We start from the raw sequence: 26,346 nt of genomic DNA on the forward strand, positions 1-26,346 counted from the left end.
TTTGACTAACTTTAGGGTCCTAAATCAGTAAGAATTCTGTATATTAAGTTGGCTTTGTTTCAGATGGAAGTGTCAGTTTGGATGATCTTGCATTTATAGTTTTTCTACTGGTCTACACTACAGAGTTAGGTCGACATAAGGCAGCTTACGTCGACCTAACACTGTAAGGGTCTACGCTAAAATGTAGGTCTCACTGACATAACTTGCCTACTGCACCGACTTAACTCCACCTCTGCGAGAGGTGTAGCATTAAGTCAATGTAGTTAGGTCGACGCAGTGTCAGTGTAGACACTGCGTTGCTGACATCGACTGTTGCTGCCTTTCAGAAGCTGTTCCACAGTGCCCCATCCTGACAGTTCAATTGGTGTAAGCGCTCCTGGTGAGGACGCGCATCGCTGACATTGGGAGCATAGCGTGGAGATGCAAAAGCGATTTAATTACTGTGGTGGCTGTATGTCAATGTAACTTAGGTCGACTTAATTTTGTAGTGTAAACTTGCCCACAGTCTCCTAAATGCCTAAAATGTAGCAAAGCTTTGGGTTCCCAGCTCAGTTTCAGGTATCTGCCATCCTCCAGAAGGGGGAGGTGAATACTTTTCCAAAGCTTCGCTCTGCAGTAGTGTCCCCTGAAAGGAACTGTGCAGATTTTAAATGTTGACTTGCAGTCGTTTCACACATCTCATCCACATTAAATTTATATTGTGTGCAGTTCTGGTCTCCCGTGTTTAAGAAGGATGAATTCAAACTGGAACAGATACAGAGAAGGGCTACTAGGATGATCCGAGGAATGGAAAACCTGTCTTATGAAAGGAGACTTAAAGAGCTTGGCTTGTTTAGCCTAACCAAAAGAAGGCTGAGGGGAGATATGATTGCTCTTTATAAATATATCCGAGGGATAAATATCAGGGAGGGAGAGGAATTATTTAAGCTTAGTACCAATGTGGACACAAGAACAAATGGATATAAACTGGACATTAGGAAGTTTAGACTTCTAACCATTTGAGGTGTGAAATTCTGGAACAGCCTTCCAAGGGGAGTAGTGGAGGCAAAAGACATGTCTGACTTCAAGACTAAGCTTGATAAGTTTATGGAGGGGATTGTATGATGGGATAGCCTAATTTTGGCAATTAATTGATCTTTGATTATTAGCAGGTAAATGTGCCCAATGGCCTGTGATGGGATGTTAGATGAGGTGGGATCTGAGTTACTACAGAGAATTCTTTCCTGGGTGCTGGCTGGTGAGTCTTCCCCACATGCTCAGGGTTTAGCTGATCGCCATATTTGGGGTCAGGAAGGAATTTTCCTCCAGGGCAGATTGGCAGAGGCCCTGGAGCTTTTTCGCTTTCCTCTGCAGCGTGGGGCACGGGTCACTTGCTGGAGGATTCTCTGCACCTTGAGGTCTTTAAACCACGATTTGAGGACTTCAGTAACTCAGGCATAGGTTAGGGGTTTGTTACAGGAGTGTGTGGGTGAGATTCTGTGGCCTGCTTTCTGCAGGAGGTCAGACTAGATGATCATAATGGTCCCTTCTGACCTTAAAGTCTATGAATCTATGAACCCTGCATGTAGCTCAGTATTTTTGCAATGTGTTTCCTATTCTAGTCAAGGTTTGGGAGGACTCTAGATCTATGAATCTGTGAATAAATAAAAATAGACTGTAGTCTGGCTCTCTTTCTTTTGAATTATCTTCTGATGGAGGGTATGTTGTCTTGACACAGGAACGTGGGATTTGCTGTACCAGATTGGGCCAGTGATCCATGAAGTTCTGTAACCTGGATCCAGCAGTGACCTAGCTCTCTTGTGACTAGAGATGGGCATAAGCCATGAAATTTGAATTCGGATTTTTAACATCCCCTCCCCAAGGGAAAAAAATGAGGCTTCGCATCTGAGATTCGGGCTCAGCCCATCATAGAAGTAGGGCCCAACTGTTAAGTCCAGCTCTGGGTTCTGATTCTGTCACTAGCCCTCCTCCCTTCCAAACTCACAGCAGAAATTCTGAGGCTAGGCAGGTGCGAGAACCGGCATTTATAGAAGGAACCAATAAAGATGACTTGGCGTCAGAAGGGGAAATGTATACAAATATGTGAAAATATCTGTGTGTCATGCACAGCTCTTGTTTTGTGGATTATAAATCCCAGTTGTGCTGCAGGATATGTCTTTCCAAAGGCAATGGTTCTACATAAGAATTGTAGTTTGGACTGTGAAGTCTGAACTGTTCATCTGCTTGCTTTACAAGGTGATGAAGAGGGAAAAGGGTGCTGTCAGAGTGCACCCTTTCTAAAGGTAGATTTGACCTTTCCCCAGTCTGTTTGCATTACCAGACCCAAGGACTATATAAAACAATAAGCAATCTCTGGCTTCGTTCTCCTGATTGATGTTGTTCCTTGAATCTCACAGTGGCATTCCAGCTCTGTAATTCACAGTTGCCTGTGATTTATTCTGCATTGAATGCTGAGCTGCATTAAGGTACACATCACTACTTTGCAGAGTGACGGGGTTTCTAAGTGCATATTGGGAGGCAAAGTGGGCTGCCTTAGGTTGGGATGCAGGGGACTTGAAGTACTTTGAGAGTGGTGGTACTGGGCATGCTGGGAGGCCTTGCAAGGGGGGGTGGTATCGTGTGACTGGCCTAGTTGGGATGGTCCTTGATGCACCATTGTCCTGCTCAACTGGCCAGTGGCTCCTCCTGAGGGCCAGAGACTGCAGATGACCCAAACATCAGCACAAAGCATCAGTTCTGTAGGGATGATTGCCACAGTTCAGGGAAACTACACGTTTATTCCCTCTCTGTGGGCCTTCAAGGGCACCCACGCCAGGCTCTTTAATCCTAAGCTGTCACCTCCCTGGGGGTAGACACCTGTGTCTCCCTCCCTCCTGACTGGGTGTTTTCCAGGCTGCACAGTTCCCTGCCTGCACTGTGGTATTTCCAACAGGCCAGCATCTGTGCTTTTGCTTTCTTTCCAAAGATTATGAACAGTGTATTGCCAACAGTTAGGCGTTACCACGCAGCCCTTTATAAGCAAGCACATTTATTCTTAAGGTGAAAGCATTGCAGAGTAAACATTAACAACAATGAAAGTTCCTATGCACATGTTAAAAGCATACCAGAGATCAGTTTTATGTGGCCCGAGTAGGTCAAAATCCTTCCAACCCTTGGAAGAATTGGGCCCCCCCTTTGGATAGATGGTTCTGTCCGTTTGCTGAACCAGCAAGAAGGCACTGAGTCCGTTTACACTTGGGCTATTTATCCAAAAGTTCTTTTTTTGTCTGTTGGTCTCTGGAGAATCTAGTTTGAACCAGTATATGTGAGCCTTTGCAGGTAGGGATAGTGGTACCTCTCGGGAGGCATTACAACCTGAGTGAATTTGCCTAATCACCTCCCTCCCCCCAAACTGTTCCTAGTTCCTGGAAAGCTGTGGTCACCTGCCTCCATGAATTACATGCTGTCCCTGGACCACAATGATACATATCTTTAATACAGTGAGATCTCCCAAATATTTTGCAGGGGCACACTGTTCCCCTAACCAGCTAGCTGAAATATTAACACTGCTGAAGTAGAAAGTGCTACAGCCATTGTAATCTAGACTAGGTTTTAATTAATAAAAGCCTCTCTCCTAGTCTCCCATCCACTAAAGCTTATTCTGCGGAGCTGCTTCATTTACTTTTTATTAATCAAAATCAGGGATCTCTTGGGCAATAAACGTAGCAGCACAAATACTTGCAGTTTCTTTACCCTGAGGGATCCAGTGTTCTGCTCTTCATTTAGCTCTGCCTAGCTTCTTTCTTATACATGTGGGGAAATAAGTGGCGGCAGCTGCTTGTGGTGCAGACTTTATGGCAGCTGCAGAGGGAAACCCCTGTGTTTGCCCAGTGCCCAGCAAAGTGAGGCTTTGAGCCTGTTCGGGCCCGGAGGCAGCGCCGTAATACAAATAATAATAATCCATATGGAGCATCGTGTGCTGAAGCCTGTAATCTCCATAGGCCCCTTAGAAGATGTGAGGATGCACTGTAGAACTCTGGGCTATTATTTTGGCAATGTCCTCCTCTTTTCTCCGCCATCCACTCTTTGGAAGAAGGAGTGCAGTATAAATGTATAATGGGCCAAAGTCTGTTCTGACTTGTATTCAGATCTCAGTGTGGTGTCACAGCAGTGGTGTCTGTCTGCCCAGAATTTGACTCAAAGAGACCATGCGCACGCACAGACACACACTGTATTGTGCTGGTGTTCGAAAGCAGCCCGGTGAGGCGTGAACTGCCTGAAATTTCCCTCCCAGCTGCAGCTTCTGTGGTTGTTGTAGTGTCTTCTGAAAATATCGCCAGAACTAGTTGATGGATTTCAGCCAGCTTTGTCTGGGTAATAAAAACCACATCTGGCCTAGGATTGTGTTTTGGGCGACGCTCAGAACTTCCCGAAAAAGGAGTGTGCTTTGCGTGAAAGTGCTGCTTTGGAACTTTTTGGTTCTAATGGCTCCACTGAGTTAGATACTTTGGGCTGGCTATGCTGGCTGTCCACTGTCCTTCTGAGTGGGGCCTGGGGATATTTTGCACAGGTGCATATAAATACATGAACTTCAAAGCAGTGGAGAGCCAGGCTTTTTGTGCATCCGCCCTGAGAATAAGTGCAACCAGGAATTTTTACCACTCTGGCGTCTAGACCTCTTCTGACTAGTTCCTGCACCCTGTCTCCACTACATCATCTGCCATGGGTAGACTTGCATCAGTGCTTTTAAAATGCTGACACGTTTTCCAGATGTAGACAAACAGTAAGGCTGAGTTCTGATTCTGTAACTAGCCCTCCTCTCCCTGAAGGCAACCAGCTGTTCATGTCTCTCATTCGGTCCCATTCTCACCTGATGCGCTAGTGCTGTTACAAAGAAAGAACAGCAGGATGCTAGGAAGTGAAGTGAGAAGTCTGATGTACCTTGCTGGCTGGGGGCAGTGTCTCTTAACGCTTGAGTTCCTTTCGCAGATGCGGTGATGTCCGCATGTGTGTTTGTTTTTAATCGGTCATGTGCTCAGAACAACTACCAGACACTGGATGAGAGCACAAGCTTGATCCTTCATTTCTTGTGCACCTGCTTACATCCAAGCCATGTGGCAATTGTTAGGACAGTAAGTAAAGAAGAACACAGTTTCCAGTCAAAATGGAGGCGACAGCTTTGGCAGGCAATTCAGTCCAGACGTAGAACAAATGGCTACTAGACCACAGCTAGCTGCAGTTACAAAGCACACTGCAGTGGTTAAGCACCCGGTGTGCTCTGAATACAGCTGTTATGAGTTTGCTATAGGTTGAGGTAAAATATGAGATTGATGGATGTGAACACGCCTTTCAATTAACATAAGTGTAAGGATAATCACAGTGCCTCACCTAAAATAAAAAAGGAGTATGTGAACCAGTCCAGGAGCTTTCCCTGAGTATTGTTTTGGGTAGGGTGTGACTGTGAGTGAAAGAATGAGAATGTAAAACCGACTAAAACTGGGAGAGCTAGACAGAAGGAGCCGCTGAAAGCATGGTGTCTGGCCCTGGAAGAAACCTGGGGAGAGGTTTTTGGGGCAGGGTTGCAGGCTAAAAATGTGTTCTTCATGCTGTGAACAAAAGAAGCATTTTTTGATTCCTCCTGCATTCTGAGAGACAGGATCTGCTCTAAGGCCGGGGCTACACTCAAAATTTCAAAGCGCTGCCACGGGAGCGCTCCCACAGCAGCGCTTTGACGTGCGAGTGTGGTCGCGGCGCCAGCGCTGGGAGAGAGCTCTCCCAGCTCTGCAGGTACTCCACCTCCACTGGGACACTATTTACACTGGCGCTCTACAGCGCTGGAACTTGCTGCGCTCGGGGGGGGGTGTTTTCACACCCCTGAGCGAGAAAGTTCCAGCGCTGTAACGCACCAGCGTAGCCATAGCCTAAGTCTACACAGCAAAGAAAAACCCACGGCTGGCCCGTGCCAGCTGACTCGGGCTTGCGGGGCTCGGGCTGCAGGGCTGTTTCTTGCTGTGTAGCCTGCCGGGCTTGGGCTGGAGTCTGAGGTCTGGGACTCTCCCAACCTGCAGGGTCCTAGAGCCCAGGCTCCAGCCTGAGCCCTGCGAGCCTGATTTGGCTAGTATGGGCTGGTCACGGGTGTCTACTTGCTCTGTTGACATGCCCTTAGTACATTCGTTGTAAATAAACAAAACTGCGTCAAAGAAATACTTGACTGTCACCAATTTCTACTTCCAACTGGAGCCTACCCAGGGCCCCAAACGTTGATTAGCTGCTGGGGTCAAAAACGAGCAACACAGCTTGTTGCGCTACTCTAGTCTGTCCTTTTGCACTCCCCTCTGTCTCTTTGTCGTATTCCCCTGCGGTGTCTCCTCTTAAAGTTAGTCTATAACCCTTTGGGGTAGGGGCCATATTTTCATCACGCATATACGGGGCTGACAAATGGGGTTCTGATCCCTCATTAAAACTCTCCTCTGCTGGGATGACGATAAAAAATTGACAGTGATTAGGTGGCTAGCGTGTTGTGGCTGCTGGTCATCACACTGACTAATATTTTCTCGCCATTACCTTGTGCTTTGTATTCGTGCGTGGACTCTTATCTTATTCTTACATTGTAAGCGCCTCAGGGCAGGGATTTTCTTACTTCATGTTTGTATAGCTCTTAGCACAATGTGGCCCTGGCCTCTGATTGGGCCCCTAGGCTCTGCCACAGTTTAATTGTGATGATTGGAGCCTCTTAGAGCTGACATATAAACAATTATAGCCAGTCTGTGGCACATCTCCTTTTTAAAACGTTAAGCATGCTAATGTGTAAGAGTTTCAGGGGGTAGCCGTGTTAGTCTGTATCCACAAAAACAACAAGGAGTCCGGTGGCACCTTAAAGACTAACAGATTTATTTGGGCATAAGCTTTTGTGGGTAAAAAACCACTTCTTCAGATGCCTGGAGTGAAAATTACAGATGCAGGCATTATATACTGACACATGAAGAGAAGGGAGTCCTCGCTTACAGACAGCCCCTCAACCTGAAGCAAATACTCACCAGTAACTACACACCACACCACAGAAACACTAACCCAGGAACCAATCCCTATGGCAAACCTCGTTGCCTATTCTGTAGAGGACCCAACCACACCATCAGGGGCTCAATCACCTGCACATCTACTAATGTGATATATGCCATCATGTGCCAGCAATGCCCCTCTGCCATGTACACTGGCCAAACCGGGCAGTCCCTACATAAAGGAATAAATGGACACAAATCAGACATACGGAATGGTAACATACAAAAGCCAGTAGGAGAACACTTTCCTGGACATTCTATAACAGATTTAAAAGTAGCTATACTTGAACAAAAGAACTTCAGAAACAGACTTCAAAGAGACATGCAGAACTAAAATACATTTGCAAATTTAACACCATTAGTTTGGGCTTGAACAGGGACTGGGAGTGGCTGGCTCACTACAAAAGCAGCTTTGCCTCTCCTGGAATTGACACCTTCTAATCAATTATTGGGAGTGGACTACATCCACTCTGATCGAATTGGCCCTGTCAACACTGGTTCTCCACTTGTGAAATAACTCCCTTCTCTTCATGTGTCCATATATAATGCCTAAGTCTGTAACTTTCACTCCATGCATCTGAAGAAGTGGTTTTTACCCACGAAAGCTTATGCCCAAATACATCTGTTAGTCTTTAAGGTGTCACCGGACTCCTTGTTGTTAGTGTATAAGAGAAGCAAGTCGTTAGGAGCTAGGGTGACCAGATAGCCCAATTTTATAGGGACAGTCCTGATATTCGGGGCTTTATGTTATATAGGCACCTATTATCTCCCACCCCCATCCCGATATTTCCCCCTTGTTATCTGGTCACCCTACTAGGAGCTTTGTTTGCAAGATTCATGCAGGCCAGCTACTTAAAAATCCAGTGCTCTCCCTGCTTCACGTCAGCTAAGCTTTTGTTCTGTGGACCGCTAACGGGTGCCTCCTTTCTTTTTGTTGCTGAGGTGATAGTTAATAGGGTGTGTGTGTGTATGAGAGAGAGAGAGAGACTGGGCAGCAGCTCTGCCATTTTGCTTGGCTCACAGCTGTGGTATGTACTCTGAATTCTAGTAGGCTGTCTCTGTGCAGGCAAAAAAATCCTGTTTGCCAGCAAACTGTAGGAATGGTTTAAAGGGGATTAGTCGTTGACCGTGCTTGTCTTGCCTCTGATCATGTGACCTGGTTTCATTCAGCCCACCCCCTCCCCTATGGGTGACCTACTGTATGGATTACTTCAGCGTGTTGACATCTCAACTGGAGTTGGATGTGTCTTTTAGGATTACGGGGCTTTTCAAAGCGCAAGTGGCCATTCTGTTGCCTGAGTGCCTTTAAAGAAAAGATTTCGTTTCTGGTAATGGTCTCCCTTTGTTTATTTGCAAAAGACAGTACATGCTGGCTGTAGCTGATGCATAAGCACGTGGTCAAATGTTTGAGTGCGAACTTGTGTATGGATCAAATCGTCACAGCAGCATTTATTATGCTGTACTCCTATTTGGGGAATTTGCAGCGTGATGCTGGAATGTGGAATAAATTCTGCTTTGGCAGAGCTCTGCCTGAATTTAGGATTTCTGCACCACGAATGATCCTTAAATGTCACCGGTGTTCACAGCCCTAGTTTGCAAAAAGCGTTGGTGCCCTGTCAGCAGAGCGAAACTGTCAAGAATTGTCAGTTTCACAGCGGCTATTGGGGAAAGTGCTATTGTTCATATTGCTAGCTGACCTCCCTCTCAGCACATAGGAGTTTGGCGCTTTCTCACTAAGGCACTGTATTTGGACCCCTTTTGGAGGAGGAGCATTTTTCATATCAGCCTCTCTGGGTAGATGTCCTGTAAGTTTTTTTTTTTTTCCTCAAGCCATGATCTATTCTACCCAGGCTGCTGGTGTGAACAGAATATGCTAATGGCAGTTTTCAGATCTCGAAGGACAGGCACTGTAGCTTTGAGAGGAGCTCTCGGAAAGGGGTATGTGTATGTGTATTTGTGTAGGTTTTAATACTGCATTTCTGCCATTTGTTCAGATTGATTTGTAAAACACGTTTCCTTTGGGAGGGGGGGAGTGCACAATAATGAGTGGTGCTTTGTTTTTTCTCTTGTCAAATGTGTCAATATAGGTGAGTGAATATGCAAATAGCGAATGTTTTAATTTAGACATAATTTGAAATATCACTGGATTTACAAATATGGTAAAATATTACTTTATCTGCAGCTTTATTGGTGTCAAATTTAGCATCCCCTGGATTCAGATGTTGATTTTTTTTTTTTTCATGGCCAGTTTCAAAATTACTTCCAAAATGCACCATTTGATAATTATAACTTGATGTATACACTTCCTGGCATCCAGAGATCCCAAGAAGCTTTATAGGCTATATAGAAATTACTATTCAGTTCTATACAGGATCTTAGGGCTAGGTCTACACTACCCGCCTGAATCGGCGGGTAGAAATCGATCTCTCGGGGATCGAATTATCGCGTCTCGTCGGGACGTGACAATCGATCCCCGAATCGACGCTCTTACTCCACCAGCGGAGGTAGGAGTAAGCGCCGTCGACGGGGAGCCGCGGAGGTCGATTTTGCCGCCGTCCGCACAGCGGGGTAAGTTGGCTCCGATACGTCGAATTCAGCTACGCTATTCGCGTAGCTGAATTTGCGCATCTTAAATGACCCCCCCCCTGTAGTGAAGACCTGCCCTTATACTGGCCTCATTAGCATATCTGAGCACCTTTCAGTAGTGCATTCAGTGACATGGCTAACGTGTTTTCTGTGGTTCATTCTCTCCCCTCTCTCTAGGGTGAGAGTTGTGCATGCAGTGGAGGTTTGTTGTTTTGGTACAGTTTGGGGTTTTGGGGCATTTTTTTTCAAACGTACACTCTGTTCTGTGTTGATATTGGAGAGGCAAGTCCAAGAAATGCCCGTTGTGCTTGGAGTGGAAAGTGGTGAGGTTTATGACGGCCCTTAATACCTGTGGGAGTTCATTCCACAGTCTTGGATTGGCCCCTGGGAGAGCTCTGTCTCCTGCACGGACTGACTTTGCCGTTGTGGTAAAAAGTTCCATGATGCCTGAGGAGCACAGTTGTTAGGCCACGGTCTTCATGCTGGAGAGTGAGTTGATTTATTTGTTTCGATACCCTTGGCTGAGGCCATGGAGGGCCCTGAAGAAAAGGACCTTGAACTTGATTGGATATTCTGTGGTAAGTCAATGTGGGGAGTGGAGGACAGGTGCGATGTGCTTGCAGTAGTTTTGTGTGACCGAGGAGCATTCTGCGCTACAGTGGCTCTCAAACTTTTGTACTGATGACCCCTTTCACATAGCAAGCCTCTGAGTGTGAACCCCCTTATAAATTAAAAACACTTTTAAATATATTTAACACCATTATAAGTTCTAGAGGCAAAGCGGGTTTTGGGATGGAGGCTGACAGCTCGTGACCCCCCATGTAATAACTTTGTGACCCCTCTGAGGGGTCCTGACCCCCAGTCTGAGAACCTCTGCTGTACTAGTTACCCTTCCCTAAGGGTGATGGTTTCCTGCCCAGGTATATCATGTTGCTGTAGCCCTGATCTGAGGCCAAAAAGGCATGTATGACCAAAACCGGGTCATCATACGCAAGATGGGTTGGTGTCTCCTCGCCAACTGGAGATGGTAGAAATTGTTACTCACTGGTGCTGCTATGTGAGAGCTTAGTGTCAGCGAGGGACCCAGAAGCACTCCTAAAGTACGGACTCACTTGACAGTGTGTGCATCCCATCAGCCGAAGGAGAGTGCACCAGGGCTGCAGGCTCTTCAGAATGGTTTCCTCTGGCCACCAACATCACCTCCATCATTCTGGGGTTTAGCTTCACCGGGCAAGTCTTCATCCATTAGCTGATCACATCCCAGAACTGGGCCATCTCGGTGGTAGTGGTATCGCTTGTATGAAGTGAAGGATAGGTAGAGTTGCATGTTAACTTCATAGTGTTGGCATTTGAGTCTGTGTCATCTGACCAGTTCACTTAGTGGCTGCATGTAGATGTTAAATAGGACCAGAGAGAGAAATGATCCTTGTGGCACTCCACAAGTGAAGGGTCTAGGGGCAGAGGTGCTACTCCTTGGGTGCATTCCTCCTGGAAGCAGGGACTTCACCCAGTATTGAACTGCAGCTGCCTCTTGTGTAAAGCACAGCAGTTTAACTGATCACAGTATATGACACAACAGCTTAGAATCAAAAATGAATCCACCCTGAGACTCCAGGGATATTAGGTTGCTGTAATATTAGTAGCCTGTTAGAATTTCATCAGGATACTGGGCTGATACCTCCATTCTTATAACAAAGAGCCATGGTCTATGACTAGACGCTAGGTGCTGCCGCAATGCAAACAATAAATAATAATAAACAATGGCCTTGCTCCTCGATCCTGAAGTCGGGATGATGGATTGTGATGCAACATTGTGTTTTCTTTTTTTTGTCCTCTTTCTTGACAACATACGTCCCAAACACAAGGTCACCTCTCCCTGCCTGGCAGAGGAGCTGGGCTGTTAAGAAACACTCTTGTTTCCAAGCACAAATATCTGAATAGACCAAAAGTGTAGGGCAAAGGGAGTAAAGACACCAGATAAGCTAATTGCTTTTTAAAATATTCATTAAAGTCTCTTCCAGTGTGAAATTCCTTCTCTATGGGCTGGACTCCTCAGAAATTACATTGCATGAGGACCCAGACCCGGCTGTGCACCATACCGAGTTGTTTAAGAGAGGTTTTTGCTAGAACTCAGAACTGCTTTGACAGATCGCTAAAATCCTTATTGTCCTGTGGAATTTGCCATAGCAGAGCAGTTTTCACCAAGATCTCAGGTGCCTCCTGTAAAAAGGAGCTGTGGCGTAAATATTTCATATACAAAGGCATCCCAATGCTTTCCTCCTGTGGGACGGAACCCCGATTCACCATTCAAAACCTCATCCTTACACAGTTACCTTTCTTCCCACCTGAGCTCGCTATAAGGGGCACCGTGGGTGTGGGGAGTCTACACAACTTGCTCTCTCACTATTCCAAAGCACCTATTAGTGTGGTGTTAATACTCTGTGCATATACCTGGTCTTTCGCTGCCTGAGCTCTTTGATCACTTCGCGGATGGCATTGGGCCCAGTCAGAAGGTGTTATGCCAGTTTAGCAGGACTCTAGGTGCCAAGTAAATACCATCTCCTCTGCAAACAGATCCTTCTCTTTGCTAGCAATGCCAATTACAGACTACATGCTTAATTACATAGGGTCATAGCTTTAGGTGCTTGTGTGCATTATGCAATCTGCCAACTCCTTTCTTTGCAGGTCTTGTTTCAGTGGTAGGAAGGATGCACTTGTAGAAGCAAATGCAATTTTTTTCAGAGAATAATCCTAGGATTTCCAAGGTATCAATCTAGCTCATTTGGTAACATTCTTGCTTCTGGGTTCAGGTCTTATATTAACACTTGGACTCCTTTCCAGTGCAGGTAAGTAGGTTGGACTATTCACTACATTATAGGTGATGCTCTTCAGATTAGTCACTGGAACTATCCCAGTGCTTAGATACCCTCAAGATAGGACCTTTAGGGTCTGGGCTGGGTTTTGCTTGCTTTTTTCTCCCTTAAAGGGGTAGCTCCATGAGTGAAGCTGCAGACTCCTAATGTAGACACACAGCACCAATTTAAACTGGGACTTGCACCAGTTCAGTTTACTTCAGTTTCAAACTGGGCTAAGCTGCCATCAGTGCGGTGTGTCTATTCTAGGGGTTTGGTGCAGCTACATAGGTGGAACTGCACTGCTGAAAAAAACCAATGGAAGCCCTTTGAAAATACTGGTGCAGGCCCTTAGAAAAAATCAAAGAGAAGTCCTGAGAGGGGCATTCCCCTCCTACGTTACTGGTTCTAGTCCAGACCAGGTTGGAAGACATTATGTGCTGGTTATTTAGTGACCTAGGCAAATTGCGGTTTGGTGTATTTAATTTGACTTTGAATTGCTTCCCCCTGCTCTCAAAGCTTTATAGTACTGAAAATATGGGCTTTGTGTACTTTCAGTGAAGCAATGCTTTATCTCCCAGTTCACCCCTTCTTCCTTGGGATGGGTGTATAAGGGGAAAGGTAGGCGAGTAAAGAAGCAGTAGGTCAAAATCCCAACCTGATCTTCCGTCCTTGCCCCTGGATCAAGCTGATTCTGATCTCTACGACTGTATTTGAGCTACATCTGGCTGAAGTTGTGGCTGCAGAGTCACTGCACTAGTCACCTTCAATTTTACTCTGTGCTCCAAGAAGTGTGTAAGTTGGGGAACTAAAACCCAGTGGGTTTTCTCCTTGTTTTGTACTGCAGTAGCATCTAGGTGCCCCAGTCAAGGGGTTGCAGTGCCATTGTTCTTGGCATTGTTCACTCCTGAAATGAGAGCGCCCCGCCCGGCCGAACTTGCAGTCTAAGCAATGGGGTGCTTTTCTTATTGGCTGCTGTTTAGAGAAGAATAAGCCACAAAGCTCAAACGTATGAGAATGTTCTTCTGCCTGTGAGCAGCTGGAACCCTGTTGCTTGGCAGGTGAGAAGGGCACTGTCAGGCCCTGCTTATACTATGCTGTCAAATATTGCAGCAAGCCATTGGCTGGGGTGCCACGTAGCCTTGCAATACTTGCACAATGTTCATGTGCTGGTGTCAGTCCAGGAGCTTTCAAAGATTCCATTGTACTGGTTAGCCTAATTCTCGCTAACCCAATAAATCCACAGTGTTTTTTGCCCAGGGACGACACGTTTAGCCAGTTGTGCTGGTTTAGCCAGTCTTCCTATCTCAGTCCCACAGTGTGGAGCCCAAGAAATCAGCCCAAAGCATTTGCTTCCAGCCATGTTGCTGGGCACTCTGATGTAACAGTGACTGCAAGGTGTGCTATGTGTGGATGCACCGAAAACTGCGGTGCTGTGTGAAGGCCTGCTCCTAGTGAAGTTCGTGATTCAGGATCAAACCCTTAATGCGCTTTGGTGGTTGCCAGGTAATGCCTTTGCAACAATTCCTTGGCTTAGTGTAGAATAACCTTAAGCATCTGTGTATTTTAAAGTTTTGTACAGCTGCCCATCACCATGGTATCTGAGCCATGCCAAGAGACGACTGGTTTGCCTTCTCAGAATTTCCTTTTAATGAGCTGTTCTAGCACCACTATGCTCTTTCCCTCTAATCTAGCAGGTTTTCAGCAATAACCAATTAGCAATGTGCCTTTCTAAAATGATGAAGCATCTTACTGAATGAGAAGAGTGACTACCTTACTACCAAACTCAAATACAAAGTTAGCTGACTGCATAATCGGACAAACTGCAGAAATAGTTTTTATTTAAAATAAAAATGCAAGAGAGGGGTAACCAGTCCTGCCATCTAGACATTATAATACACCCACAAGTGGCATCAGCGCCTTCTGTATGCAATCTGGATTTGTTGTCTCTTAGCCAATATATTACAAGGGTACCAGATGTTAAATATCGAAATGTAAACTCTGAGCTACTGTCTTTGACTCATTTCTAATTCGGCTTTGCATTTAGGCTTATTACAAATGTGATTCTGGATCTGACTTCTTGGATATTGATGTTCCAATGGCTGGCTGCAGGTTTTATTTATTCCATCATCCTTCCGTTCCTGTGTATGGTTTCTGGTGCCCGGGGATGCATGAACCATCAATAACATGACAGAAGCCAAGCAGCTGTCATGTATCAGTGACATCCATAAGCTCGGAGTGTCATGAGGTGTGCAGTGCAAGAATGCTGAAGCAAATCCGACTGGACCACGACAGTCTCCTCCTCCTTGTTGTTTTGTTTTAAAAGACAAGTTCTCTTCTGAAGGTGGTCTTGCCTGAGTTACTCAGGCCTTGCCCACACTAGAAAGCTTTAACTGCAAGAGTCCTGCTGGCATAGTGCTTCCAACAAAAATTGTTTCACTGGAGTGCGCTCATACTTGGCTGCTTGTGTTGGTGTGTGTCCACCTGGTGTGTCCACCCAGCATCAGGGTGTATTGGCAAAAGAGGTATTGCACCCTGAGCAGGCATCCCAGTATCTTCAGCACCATCTTCTGGTGCACTACCCTGTAGGAAATTTTTGCAGGACACCCTCCGTCTTCTAAGGGGACTGTGTGAATTTGGGGTCAAGGGAATATAGGATTGAGGGATTATGTCACTCAAGGAAGGGGAGTAACTATAGTGGCAAAAATGGAGGGTTTTGTCAGCAGGACTCAAAATAAAGTGTGGTTATATGCAAGGCATGAAGGAAGGTTTTGCTGGTAAAACCTTCTAATGTAGATCAGGCCTTAGTTGTGTATAGGTGCCAGCTTGAGGGGTTTTGGGGGAGTTGTGTGAGGATGGGCTGTTCCTGTCCATTTGTCGGGGCACTTTAAGTCATGCGTGCTTGCACTGATGTAATGAAATAGTCAAAGACTTTTGACCTGGTTAAAGGCCTGTCTTTAAGTTAGGTCTCCGGCTTTGCATGTGCACATGGCTAGATAGGCACCTGCACAGCCTTGTACATGTGCAACAGTTCCCAATGTATGTATCCAAAATACATGTGCAAAAGTAGATGTGCAAGTGGGCTTCTACTTTATATTGTTACCTTTTTTAAACATTAGGCCGTAAGTATGTTTCAAGACAATATCCTGGAGCACTCTCTGCTATCCTTCAAGGTGTTTTAGTGTTGGTAAAGGATATTGATTCTCAAGCACACACATCCAGGAGAATCAAATAATCAGAAACTCTAAATAAAGTCTACGAAGCACAATTTCTTAACATGAGTTTTCAGAGAAGAATCTGACACAATGAGCAAACTAGACGCCGTGGTTAGGACTAGGAGGCCAGTGGAATAACTCTGAGCCCAAAATTCTTAATTCCAGCTCAGCTCAGACAAATACTTACTCTACAGCCTTGGGCAAGTAGCTGAAGGGTGACCTGCTTCTTTCTGATGGGTAAAGGAGGCCTGAGAGGCTTGAGGTATTTTTTTTAAAACCTTTAGAAATGTAATCCTAAATTCTCTGATTTTGCTGGAGGTCTCCATGGAGGACCAGAGATCTAAAGTGGCGACTTTGTCAGCACTCAGTTGAAGGGTTAGGAGTGTGGAGACCAAACGTTTCAAATTATTCACTAAAGTTAGTCACCTAAATCCATATCTAGGCATCTAAATCAAAGCTCCTTGATTGACAGATGAGCTGAGCTCTTGCAGTTCTCCTTAACTCTTCTGGAATTTATGGGTGTGTTGTAGTCTTTAGGCACCTGCATCAGGAAGTTCTGGCTAGACTGAGTGTTTAACAAAGAGATTGTATCAGGCATTTGATTTAAATAGGTTTTAACAAAGACTGTCTGAGGTGAAAAAAAAAAACACTTCCCCTCTCAATGAATTAGATTTTATTTCTTTGATACTTGTAATGTCATAACCCTGCTAGCTCTTAAGCTCCCACCTCGAAGCTTCTAGGAAAAGCAGCATGCACAAGGCCTGAGTTTCTAACGTCAAAGAAATGCAGACATCATTTTTGGGTGTCATAAGGAAGCAAAAAATGGCAAGTGCAACTTCTTTCCTTTTGTAGGTTACTTTTCACGTCTCTGTGTCTGTTTTCCCCATCTGTAAAGGAAGTAAAAAGATACCTACCAACCTCACAGGGCTGTTGTGGGGTTTAGTTATGGGTACGGCCCTTCGGGTATGTCTTCCATGAAGTTAAGTGGAGAAAGCCTACTTTGAATAACAATGGCCACGCTGTGAAATAGAACAGGAGTACTTGTGGCACCTTAGAGACTTTTTGCGGATACAGACTAACACGGCTGCTACTCTGAACACTGTGAAATTACGCTCCAAATGCTGTGTCCACACTGCCATTGATGTGTGCTGCTAACACTTCTGGGGCCACATCCCGTGGTCCTATGTGCTGTACTTACGCTGAGCCCCTCTATGAATTCTTTCCCTGTGGGTTGTGGAAGAACTTGTCTGTCTGTTCTGGGCACATGGGGGGAATTGTGGGAAAGCATGGGAGAACTAGTGGCACTTCAGTTGTGCTAGCCTACGTCTGCACTACAGAGTGGTCATATTAGCAGCTTACGAGTTGTGCTTGCTCAGGTTTTAGTTTATGTCCCCTCTTGGGCCAGTGAACTGAAGTTAAAAGCACCACTGCTCTAAAGTTAAAGGTTTTTATATATGCACAAGACTAGAGTTAGGACCAGCGTTTAGTTATAACTCAAGTAAACTTCCCAGTGAAGACAAGGCTATAGAGTGCTAGGGAAGTGTTCAGTATGTGTTATGTTTAAGGCTACGTTTTAGTCACTGGTATTTTTAGTAAAAGTCATGGACAGGTCACAGGCAGTAAACAAAAATTCACAGCTTGTGACCTGTCCATGATTTGTACTATATACCCTAACTAAAACTTGAGCTGGGGGTGCTCTGGGGGAAGTGGGCAGTGGTGGGCGGCCTGGGACCCCCGCTGGTGCTGGGGTGGTGGTGGCAGGTGGCGGTGGGTGGCCTGGGACCCCCGCTGGTGCTGTGGGCGGGGAGGATGGTGGTGGGCGGTCCAGGACCCTTGCTGGTGCTGGGGGTGGGTGGTGGCGGGTGGCCCAGGGCCCCTTCTGGTGCTGGGGGTGGGGTGGTGTCGGCCTGGGACCCCCACTGGTGCTGGGGCGGGGTTGGCAGGGCTAGCAGGCTTCCTACCTGGCTTTGCACAACTCCCTGGAAGCGGCTGGCATGTAACTGCAGGTTCTAGGGGGAGGGAAGGCCGGGGGGGCTCCACGTGCTGCCCCCACCATGAGCGCCGGCTCTGCAACTCCCATTGGCTGGGAACCAGAGCCCCTGGCTCCTCCACTTAGGAGCTGCAGGGACATCCCGGCTGCTTCCGATAAGCCCCCCCGGAGGTAAGCACCACCCCGCACTCCTACCCCAGCCCTGAACCCCCTCCCACAACCAAACTGCTGCTGGCCTAGGGGCTGCCCAAGCACAGCCCTAGAGCCAGCTGCACCGGCCGCTGCAGAAGTCACGGAGGTCACAGAAAGTCCTGGAATCCAAGACCTCCATGACAGACATGCAGCTTTAGTTATGATTTTGTTAGATAGTGGGTAAGCTGTCCAATATAAACCACATGAGGTTTATGTACCTTTAGCCTCAGTCCCCTTTTCCCCCAGCTGTGGGAGTTTAACATTTCTATTATACTGCCAGGCACTTCCACCCACCTGCTAGGCAACAGCAATTATTCTGTGGTAGTGGTGGTGGTTGTTTGTTTTCACTTCATTCAGTTGCATGCCACCGGTTGATAAGAAATTGATGATGATGTTTGCAACATGTTACAAACCGTTTCTTTGCTTTCTGTGTAGACCGTGTAAGGTTGATGATGATATTACCATTAGCACCTGTCACTATTGCTAACGTCCGAACTGCAAGCAAGCCTGGGCCCTGCCTCGGATAGAGCAGAGAAGCAAGTGTGCAGTGGTTTGCATCATACTAGGTTTGGATGACAGCCACATGCCAGAGTTTGGTTTGGTTTGTTATATGCTGAGCTGGCGCACGGATTGGTTGCAAAAAGAAATCAGTCAGTGCAGGCAGAAAGACCTAGCCAATGGGAGTGCTAAGGCAGCAGGTTTTTTGGCCTAGTGACCAGAGAGGGCCTTTCACTACAGGGAGACTGATGAGCCAGGACTGTGGGCAGAAGCAGAGAAATCCAAGTAACTCTGCTCAGACCTAGTGGGACAGACCATCTCCTGTCACTCTGCAGCGCAGCAACTCTCTGGCTGTTCGGGAAGCATCTGGGTTGCTGCAACGTGAGTCTTTGGGAGGGACACAAAAAGTAAAACGCAGGGACATCCTCTGGGCTTGGAGGGGGGCTTGGGGATTTCCTTTCCCAAGGTGGGGGGAGTGGGGAAATGTTTTTTAAATACCTCATGTATCTTTGTCAAAATTCACTCCTGCTTTGCTAATTCTCCCGCTTTGCATCCCCTTATGAATTCCCCATATGTTGTTCTCACCTCCCCGCCCCCCGTCTTTTCCTATTTGAATTCTCTATCAAAGTTGCCAACTTTTTACTCGCACAAAACCAGATACTTTTGCCCTGCCCCTTCTCCGAGGCCCTGCCCCCGCTCTCTCCATCCCCCCTTCCTCTGTTGCTCGTCTCCCCACCCTCACTCACTTGCTCATTTTCACCGGGCTGGCTCGGGGTGCGCGAGGAGCCAGGGCTCCGGCTGGGGGTGTGGGCTCCGGAGTGGGGCCAGAAATAAGGGGTTCAGGATGCAGGAGGGGGCTCTGGGCTGGAGCAGGGGGTTGGGCTCTGACCAAGGATGAGGGATTTGGGGTGCAGGAGGGGGCTCCGGGCTGGGGCTGAGGGGTTCGGAGTGCAGGAGGAGGTTCTGGGCTGGGGTTGGAGTGTGTCGGGGGGGTGAGGGCTCTGGCAGGGAGTGCAGACTCTGGGGTAGGGCTGGGGATGAGAGGTTTGGGATATAGGAGGGTGCTCTGGGCTGGGACCGAAGGGTTCAGGGGCACGAAGGGACTCTGGGCTGAGGCAGTGGGTTGGGATACAGGAGGGGGTGAGGGCTCTGTCTGGGGGTGCGGGCTCTGGAGTGGGGTTGGGGATGAGAGGTTTGGTGTGCAGGAGGATGCACCAGGCTGGGACTGAGGGGTTCAGAGGGCGGGAGGGGGATCTGGGCTGGGGCAGGGGGTTGGGGCTTGTGGGGGGGACCCTCAGGGGTGCAGGCTCCGGGAGGCGTTTACCTCAATCAGCTCCTGGAAGCAATGGCATGTCCCCTCTCCGTCTCCTACACGGAGGTGTGGCCAGGCAGCTCTGCGTGCTGCCCCGTCCGCAGGCGCCACCCCCGCAGCTCCCATTGGCTGCGGTTCCCAGCCAATGGGAGCTGTGGGGGCAGCGCTTGGGAGCGTGCGGAGTCCACTGACTGCCTCTACACATAGGAGCCAGTGGGGGAACATGCCGCTGCTTCCAGGAACCGCGCGGCATGAAGGCTGCACAGTGCCAACGCCAACCGGACCTTCAGGATCCCTTTTTGACTGAGTGTTCCGATCGAAAACCGGACACCTGTCACCCTATTCTCTGTGTCTTGTCCTCTTCTGCCCTTCAGTCTCCTCCTTATTCTAGTTGCTCTTCAGCCTCCTCCCAATTCTGTGCAAGCTCTGAGACAGCCTTGCTGAGGATGGGAACCTGCGGTGCTTTCTCTGTCTGGCCTTGCTTATTTTCTCCTGGGGTGACCAGATGTCCCGATTTTATAGGGACAGTCCTGATTTTGGGGTCTGTTTCTTATATAGGCTCCTATTACCCCCCACCCCCATCCCGATTTTTCACACTTGCTGACTGGTCACCCCATTTCCTGTCCCAGCCCTGATTTTCGTCAGTCATTCATAGGCTCGCTAGGTGGACTGGCCTCTCTTGCTGATGCTGCTTCCATGCTCCCCCTAGTGGAACACATGACCAAGCACATGCCATCTGAGCTCCCCTTATGCACATCCTATTACCAAAGGAATAAACATACTGTATAAAAAACAACTGTTGTCTTTGCACTTATTCAGTAAGTATAAAGAATCATCATGCTAGTGAAGGCAGGGGGCTGGACTCGATGACCTTTCAAGGTCCCTTCAAATTCTAGGAGATAGTATATCATAGAGTCTACTCTTTCTGCTTGTGTAGAACAAATCTCTGCTTAAATTAATGATTATTATTAATGATTTGCACCTACATAGCTTTTCTCATCCCTGTATTCTTATTTGATAATGTCAGCACACAGGCCACGTGCTTCATTGAAAACACTTAGAAGGCGGAGGGCAACAAAAATGATTAGGGGGCTGGAGCACATGACTTATGAGGAGAGGCTGAGGGAACTGGGATTGTTTAGTCTGCAGAAGGAAGAATGAGGGGGGATTTGATAGCTGCTTTCAACTACCTGAAAGGGGGTTCCAAAGAGGATGGATCTAGACTGTTCTCAGTGGTAGCAGATGACAGAACAAGGAGTAATGGTCTCAAGTTGCAGTGGGGGAGGTTTCGGTTGGATATTAGGAAAAACTCTTTCACTAGGAGGGTGGTGAAGCACTGGAATGGGTTACCTAGGGAGGTGGTGGAATCGCCTTCCTTAGAGGTTTTTAAGGTCAGGCTTGACAAATCCCTGGTTGGGATGATTTAGTTGGGGATTGGTCCTGCTTTGAGCAGGGGGTTGGACTAGATGACCTCCTGATGTCCCTTCCAACCCTGGTATTCTATGATTCTAAGGCAGTTGCCACTTCTAAAGAGCTTATGCCCTAAATGACTGGCATAACAGCTGGACATTGCAAGGCTCTGCAGGTCTCCACACCGCCACCCAGAGTGGTATCCAACAATTACTGGAGGGTTAGGCACTACCGGATATACTACCTGAAGAGGTCAGAGCAAGAGAAACCACCTGATTGGTCCACACCGGCTATTTAAACCGGGAAATTGGCTCAGGGAACCCTCTGAACAAAAGCCCTCTAGGGTTGCAGCCCCGCTCAGGTTTGGCCCGTCCTCCTCCTGACTGGACCAAATTGGTGTGACTGGAGTTGTGACCTGGCTCATGGGGTTGCCGTACCACTCACTCAAATTTGGCTTACCCAGACTGCCATCCTGATGTTGGCTGGGCCACACCTGAGTGGCGCTGAGACCCCAGAGGTTGCAGTGCCTGGAGGAGGGAGGCAGGCCCAGCCAGGACATGGGACAGGAGCTGCCACGCGACCCTTTGAAACATTCTGGTGACCCAATTTTGTCTCCTGACCATGGGCTGAGAAACCCTGGACTAGTCCATCCCCCCCATGCTGAGGCAGGATTAAAAACACCGAGACCATCCCTGACAGGTGTTTGGCTAGCCTGTTCTTAAAAACCTCCAGTAATAGGGATTCCATCACCTCCCTAGCTAACCTGTTCCGGTGCTTAACTATCCTTTACAGTTAGAAAGTTTTTTTTCCAGATGTCTAACCTGAATCTCCCTTGCTGCAGACTTAGGTGAGTGCTTCTTGTCCTGTTCTTGGTGGAGCGTACCCTTTTATGGGTTAAATTGGTTTTTTAAAAAATGTTTTAACACACTCATTTGATTGAAGTGGAGAGGGAAGCCTGATTAATACATTCTAATTTAAAGCCTGATTAAAAGCTGTTCCAAGCATAAGGGGTGCCATGGAGTAAGATCTCTTAAAGCACTTAACAGAAAGGGGTGGGGGGAGGGTTTAGCATTATGATGCCTATTTTACAGATGGTGAAGCCAAAGCATAAGGAAGTTACTGTAAATGATTTATGCAAGTTCACACTGCAAGCCAGTGGCAGAGGCAGGACTATAATCCCAGGTCTCTTGCTTCTCAGTTGGAGACACTATCCACTAGATCAGATAGAGCATAGCGCTAGTAGCCAGCAAGTGCGATCAGTGTCCTTTTTCTCTGACCATTTCACTCCACAGGCTGTCACATTGATAAGTATAACCGTGGTTTGGGTGATATTCATCATAATGGATATAGTGCGATATGGAAGGCTCTTCTAAAATATTTACTCATCATATTGCCATTTATTGTATATCTCTAGGGCTTGTCTATACTTACAGCACCACTGTAGCGCGAAGTGAAGATGCTACCTATGCCAATGGGAGAGCTTCTCCAGTCGGTATAGATACTCCACCTCCAGAGGCAGTAGCTATGTTGATGGGAGAAGCCCTCCTATCAACCCAGTGCTGTCTAAACCAGGGATTAGGTCAGTACAGTATAACTTTGTCGCTCAGGGGTGTGAATTTTCCATACCATTGCGTGACTTAGTTATACTGACATAAACCGGCAGTGTCGACCAAGGGCTTGTACACACTACCACTTATGTTGGTGTAACTTGCATCGCTCGGGAGTGTGAATAAGCCACCCCTCTGAGTGACGTAAATTATACCGACTTTAGCGTGGGTGTGAACAGCGGTATGCCAGAGGGAGAGCGTCTCCTGCTGACATAGCTCCTACCTGTCGTGGAGGTGGTTTTATTATGCCAACGGGAAAGCTCTCTCTTTCCCAGACGTTAGAGTTACCACCTTTTGAAATGCAAAAAAAAAGGCACCCACTTCCCCGCAAGGTAAGCCTGTTGCAACCCCAAACACAAGGCAACTCCATAACCCCTCCCAACAGCCACTTATTGTATCTAGAGAGATAACACATATAGATAAGATTGGTAACACTGCATGTCTCCTGACTCTCATGTGACTCAAACCCTCTCTCGCGCACATATACGCGGTGGGCTTGCATGTTGATGGGCAGACCGCTGCTGTATTTTCAAAGTTTTGATCTGTTGTTGCTGAAACTGCGGAATTGGGAACACTGCATCATCGTTAGCTGGACGCAGACGCTTTTAATATTAGATATCCCAGTGAATTGTGATAATAATGCACATCTTTAAACCCATGTTAAAAAAACCAAACCTGTCAGATTATTTTTCTGGCAACTGGCAAATCCATAAAAAAACCCAGCCGGTAACCCTGCCGGATGTGCTACAGCAGCACAGCTGTGCTGCTGTCGCGCTTCTAGTGTAGACTAGCCCCAAACCTTAGTGTTATACATCCTTCTGTAGCTGGTAGAAGCAGCCAATATAGCAAGTATATGGTGGGTTAACTGTTGCCTGGGGCAATGCATTGTGGTACTTAATTTATGAGAGGGGAGAGAGAAGCCAGGCATCAATACGGGGAGGAAAGCCTTTCCTGGTTTAGTTGAATTGATTTAGCCGTTACTGGCCTCCCTGCTGTGATGAAAGAGCCTGCCTGTCTTTAATTTTTTGTGCTACCAAAGGGATTGTTAAGGGGAGGGTGCTGCCCCTTGAATCCCAGGATCTCAATCCCTTTTCTTTAGGGGTGGCTTGCTTGAGACCAGCTCAGTGGAGTGAATTCTGAAATCCCAGTCTTACTGGAATTCTCATGCCAGGAAGCAGATGTCCCAGGGATTTTCATCAGAGCAGCAAGCTGTTACGCATGGAATGAATGCTGTGTCAGGGGCCTGTGAAACTTTTACAGCACTAGGTCGGGGGACCCACAGATTTGTCAGTGTGCGTGACTGTTGTTCATCAGCAATGTAAGTGTATGAAAACAGATACAAGATGTGCAAAGCAAAAATAAATACTTATGCCAACAAAAGGGTCCCTGCCCAGAAGAGCTCATGTTCTGAAGGCCCAAATGGATGTAGTGTGGTGAACAAACCAAGACTGGCTGGCAGACATTTCTGGTACGGATGAGGTTTGTGAAGGTGGCTTGAAATAGGAGAGTGAGGGCACTTGGTTGAACAATAATTGGGAGACCTGTCCAAGAGAAGGATGCAGCATAGAAGAAGGTGTGAAGTTGGAAGTGGGAGGAGACAAGGGGAGCAGTAAACACAGAGGCTTGAGAAGAATATAGAAAACATGAAGTGTCTACACGAGTGCCCTACTGCCCCCTGCCATAACGATCAGGCTAGTGTGGCTCTAGTGAACTGCTGCACTTATCGATAGAGAGATAAAACTGGGTGCTAGCAGAAGAAATCGGGAATCCCTTTACAAGAAAAAAATCACTCTGTATAATGCAGCTCTTCCAAGCTGCGTCCTGCGACACTCTAGAACTAAAGGCTGATTCAAACAAACTGGAACTGTGTATGTAATATATATATTTTGTGAATCTAGATAAAAAAATACAGATATAGAGGCCAAAAGAGCCTTTCTGTTGGATAGGAAGAGACAGGAAGACACACCGTGATATACATCAATGTCTTGCCAGATTTCCAGCAGGGGGAAAAAAATCCCATGAGCAACTGGGATGAAAAAGGGTGGGAGATGCCTCCAACTCTGCTCACTTGAGTCCTGTCTCCCCTCCACCTGCTATGTGATCCTGCAATGGGTTCTACATAGGTGATACCTTATTCTGTTTCCTGGTAGGTTGTGTGCATGTAAGATCTTCCCCCGTTCTTGAAGATTCCCTCCCTTATTTATTGCCTCACACTCTCACATTCTTGAGGCCATATATCATGGCCACCATCCTCACAGCTAAGGATTTGACTGGATTCTTTTGAGAGCACATCCGTGGTTTCCATTTAATAATGAGCATGAATTAGCTAGAGGCGTCACTGGTGAGAAACAAGATATCTCTCTGGGCTGAGCTCCTGTTATCTGTGTCGTTCCCTCTGAGGCTCTTTTTGTTTTTAATAAGACTTGGAATCATATTCATGGAGCTAATGTGTGATGCTGATCTACATAATGAGCCTTTTTGACAATCTGGGCACATTTGGGAACAATTCAGTAAGCATATGAAGTCCTTTTGCCAGAACTGTTCATTCTGAGCTGATTCAGAAAGATAACAAAATTGGGCAGAAATGACAGAAGGCGGGAGCTAGATAGGTTGAGAACAGGGATTTTTTTTTTCTTTATTTTTTCTCTCAAACTGGCTTAAAATCTGCTTCATAATTTCATACTTTGAAATATTAGTGGCGTGACAAAATGGTGGTGGACCGAACCCTGCATATGTAGCCTACAGAGAGGTGAGAACTCCTGTTTTTTCTCATTAATAGGCAACAGGAACAAACACAAGTTGCACCTTAAGAGCCTGACCCAAAGCCATTGAAGTCAATGGAAAGACTCAGTGGATTTTGAACAGAGGTGAAAGTAAGCCAGTACAGTCTGGTATGACTACCGGCAAGAGCCAGTATGCCATGCCGGACTGGACTGGCTTCCGTGGCGGTGATTTAAAGGGCCCAGGGCTCCGGCAGCTGCGGGGAGCCCCGGGCCCTTTAAAGTGCTGCCGGAGCTCCGGCAGCCGGGCTCACGCGGTGATTTAAAGGGCCCGGAGCTCCGCGGCGGCCGGAGCCCCGGGCCCTTTAATTCGCCCCGGACCTCCCAGCCGCCTCTGCAGCTGGTAGCTCCGGGGTGATTTAAAGGCCCTGGGTCTCCCAGCCACAGCCGGAGCCTCAGGGTCTTTAAATCTCGGAAGGCCCCACCTCTTCCGGCGGAGGCCCCGCCTCTTCCGGTTGAGGCCACGCCCCCGCTCAGGACTCCAGGGTGCCGGTAAGTCCTTTAAGTTACTTTCACCCCTGATTTTGAATGAGTCCCTATGACATCAAAGACATAAGCATTCGGATCCTTGTTCTGTAAGGTGTAACTGGTTGTTAGCAATTAGGTCAGTGGTGCGCAACCTGTGGCCCGCAAGCCGCACACAGCGCGTCGGGGTAATCCGCTGGCAGGCCGCGAGACAGTTGGTTTACATTGACCGTTCGCAGGCACGGCTGCCCACAGCTCCCAGTGGCGGTGCCAGGAAGTGGCGGTGCCAGGAACAGCGAACTGCAGCCACTAGGAGCTGCGGGTGGCTGTGCCCATGGACGGTCAATGTAAACAAACTGTCTTGCGGCCCACCAGCGGATTACCCCTACGGGCCGGAGGTTG

The 26,346-nt window shown here is 47.4% G+C and overlaps 1 protein-coding gene across 21 annotated transcripts in view; it reads left to right on the top strand.

The window, feature by feature from the left end:
* CTIF (cap binding complex dependent translation initiation factor) overlaps positions 1-26,346 on the top strand; it is a 320,545-nt gene that overhangs the window by 47,305 nt on the left and 246,894 nt on the right. Inside the window, exon 1 of one of the 21 annotated variants that reach the window (XM_065549990.1) lies at positions 17,653-18,751. The exons of the other annotated variants lie outside the window; for them this stretch is intronic. The gene's annotated coding sequence lies outside the window, so the exon portion shown is untranslated. Of the gene's footprint in view, positions 1-17,652; positions 18,752-26,346 lie in introns of those variants that run through there. 21 annotated transcript variants of the gene reach the window in all.

Source organism: Chrysemys picta, chromosome 6 (assembly GCF_011386835.1).
Source record: "Chrysemys picta bellii isolate R12L10 chromosome 6, ASM1138683v2, whole genome shotgun sequence".
In the NCBI taxonomy this organism is placed as follows: domain Eukaryota; kingdom Metazoa; phylum Chordata; order Testudines; family Emydidae; genus Chrysemys; species Chrysemys picta.